A 3,414-nucleotide genomic window follows, 5' to 3' on the forward strand; every position below is an offset into this window, starting at 1 on the left:
TTGTACCCTCAGCCTCCAACCCTCCCGGAGTTCCTTTACAACAAGACACCCAGATCAGCAGCAGAGGTACCTGGGGTCAGCACTCAGATTGTGAACAATGGGATGGAAGGGGAAAGTTCAAAAATGGGAGCTGAGAAGGGGAAGGGATGAAGAAGAGAGATCCTAGGCTCTAGAGGACAGTCTGCCACAGGAGGGGAATGTGAGCCAGTATGGGGGAGCCCATACTGTGACCCATGCTCCCTGGACCCCAGAGCACCCCATGGTTTGTTCTTCAGTCCACTCCCCTATTCCTGAAGCCTCACAGGCCCAACTCCAAGTCCTCCAGCCCCTCCTCCAAAACCCTGTGCCATGTCAGCTTTTCCAGCTGTTCTCTGTTGAACTTCCCAGCCTGGAGGCGTTACTGCAGCTTCTCCACCTGTATCAGCTTCTTCCTTAAGTTCCTGATCTTCTTGTCTTTCTCTGTGGTGGCAGCAGAGTCGGGTGCATGGAAGGCAGCTAGAGAGGTGGCCTGGGGGCCATGGTGAGCACTGGGTGTCTGGGCTGAGAGTCCCAGAGACACCTTATCAAGAGTCCTGCTCAAGGCCTCTGTGTCTTTCTCCTGTGGCTGTCTCCTCTTCTCCTTCCACTTCAGGTTGCGTTTGGCTGTCTTGGAGAGGCCTGCTTCACCACTGTCAGGTCTGGATGAGGTGACCTGTGTGGAGGCCTCAGGGCTCTGTCCTGGGGAAAGTTCTGGTTTACTCTTGAAAAACTTCACTTGTTTTCATAGGCTTGGTTTCTTGGAGCACATATCCTTTGACCCTCCGCTACTTGTGCTGTGTCCCATCGGGTCTCTGTGTTGATTCAATGTAGTTGCCGACGGTCTTGTCAGTTACAATGGGAGTCGCCATCTTGAGAACCAGAACCCGATAAATGAATTAATAGGGGTGATAAATGGAATTGTCCTTCATTTAAGTTCTTGATAAATGGCAGCATTCATTCCTTTTTAAAATTGCTTTTTAGGTGACCTGGGTTGGATCTGGAATTGTGTTGGGTGGTTTTGAGTTTGAGAACTCAATAGACTATGCCTTTTATATGCATCATTGTTGCTGTCTAGTGGATGAGTTAGGTCCATTTTAAACCTAATGCAGGCACCACAAAGTGAGTTTGGAGAGGACGTACTGAGAACAACTCCCTGGGCTCTAGCTGTCTTCTAGATAACCCACTGTCTCTACATGGAAACCTTGCTCAGGCTACCTTCCTCATTTCCACCACCTTATGTCACTGACATGACAGATGCCTGAGAAACACTTTTCTTCAGCCAGATCTGCCTCTTCCCAGGTGCCCCCTTGTTCTATGTCTAGAAGGTTCATTCATGTTCGTCTCCTCCCACAAACCCTGTGTATCCTTCAGAACACAGTTGAGTTCTTCCCAGCATATGGAAATAACACCAGACAATGGAGACTCTAGAGTCAGGAAAACATCTAAGAAGCCAGGGCACTCAGATTGCACAGGATCCTGATAACCAATGGGGAAGACAGGGTGGATAGACAGATGGCCACTTCTCTATTCAATATTTGAAAGTGCACATGCACTTCATAATTCAGGAAAGTCTCTACATGTATACCTGTAAATAGCTCAGCTGATTACTACTAATTGCTGGTTTGCTCTGAGTTAACTTCTAATCCAGGAATACTTCAAGAGGAATACTTCAAGGTTTGGCGGCCATTGCGTATTCAAACCAGTTGCAGAAATACCAAGGAGGGAGAGCTACAGGAATATTAAATACAGAAGGCCCTAGCATGAATCTCAGGAACAAGGCAGCCACCTGACCAGAGGAGCAAGCCTGAGCTTTGAAATGAAGGACTTTGCTCCCACTCACTCCTGGCTGGAGATGAGAAGGAAGGTAGGACATTAATCTCAGATCTCTAGCTCCCAGAGCATAGCAGAGCGTCAAGGTTCAGTTCTTTGTTCGCTATTGTTTTTTTCATGCTGCTTTTAGGATTATTTCTTTTAGTTTTCTTTCCTTTTCTTTTTTCCTTTCCTTCCTTCCTTCCTATGTTTCTTTCTTTCTTCCTTCCTTCCTTCCTTCCTTCCTTCCTCTCTCTCTCTCTCTCTCTCTCTTTTTCTTTCTTTTTTAATACAGGGTTTCACTGTGTAGCTCTGGTTCTCCTGGAACTCGATCTTTTGACCACTATGTCCTTGAACTCATAGAGATCTGCCTGCCTCTGCCCCACAGGTGGTAGGATTAAACACAAGGCATGCACTATCACTGCCTGGCTAGAATTATTTCTTTATTTTGTATTTTTGACCTCATGATTGAATGTCACAGAGAGTTTCTTCTCTGATTCTGTCTGTTTGGACTTCTACATGGCTGTTACACCTGCAAGCTTAATTCTTTCTATACATTTGTGATGATTTCTGCTAGAATTTCACTGAAATATAAGTCTGTCTCATCCATTTGATGTTACTTCGGCTGTTCCCTGCCATACCCCATGAATTCTTAGGTTTGGACTCTTGAATGTGTCCCAGGCTCTTTGGGGATATTGTTCATGCTTCTTATTTTTCCTCCTTGTCCTCTACCCCTGAGATTTGTTCTTGTGCATGATCTTATCTCTTAATGACAGTCTTGGTTGTGGTTTCTACCAGTTTGACCATCCTCTTCAAATATTTTTATTTATTTAGTTTTTAATGTTTCAATCTCGTTGCAAAGTTTTTCCTCCATATTTTGAAATTCTACTACTGTGCTCTGAACTATTACATTTCCTTTTGAGGCTGTCTGGACAAGAATTTGGTTAGATTTCCTTAATTCATGAATTTATTTGACTCTTTATGATCATCAATTCTTTTGAATAGTAAGGCTGTAGATTCTTTCTTGGACATTTCAATTACTTCTGTATGGGATACTGTGGTTTCTGTAACTTAGATCTGCATGCAGTCCAGCTATGATGACTGGGGGAATTTGACTTTGATTTCAGATGAGTGACAGAGGCAATCTAGTCCTTGCTATGTGCCAACACGATCAAGCATGGGGCAGCACCTTAAGCACCAAGGTGACCAGATGGAGTCAAAAGTTTGGTCACCCCCAGATTCTACAAACCTGTTGGAGACTGGATACCCAATTTCAGACCAGATAGCCTGTCTACAATCATGGGACTGAACACAGTGCTACAGGCCCAAAGTAACCTCTAGGACCGTAGAAAGGGAGACTTGAGGCCTGGCAGTAACCTTTGGCACCTCAGACTTCAGGATTTCATACCCACATTGATGTCAGATACCACTGGAAGCAAAACTGCAGTATTTCGAGGGAACCCTGAGCAAACTGGAACCACACCTCAGACCCTGTACTGACCTGTTCTGGAAATGTGGTTGCAAGGTACTCTCTGGTCCTGCAGGAATTGGAAGTCTGGATCCAAGACTAAGTCCCACATAAGCTGG

General features: G+C 45.1%; 1 pseudogene; it reads right to left on the reverse strand.

The window, feature by feature from the left end:
* Positions 1-246: 246 nt before the first annotated feature.
* LOC148003289 (partner of Y14 and mago pseudogene) lies at positions 247-896 on the reverse strand (annotated as a pseudogene).
* Positions 897-3,414: the final 2,518 nt, after the last annotated feature.

The sequence above is a fragment of the Rattus norvegicus genome, chromosome 9 (genome assembly GCF_021556685.1).
Source record: "Rattus norvegicus strain SHRSP/BbbUtx chromosome 9, alternate assembly SHRSP_T2T, whole genome shotgun sequence".
NCBI classification, from domain to species: domain Eukaryota; kingdom Metazoa; phylum Chordata; class Mammalia; order Rodentia; family Muridae; genus Rattus; species Rattus norvegicus.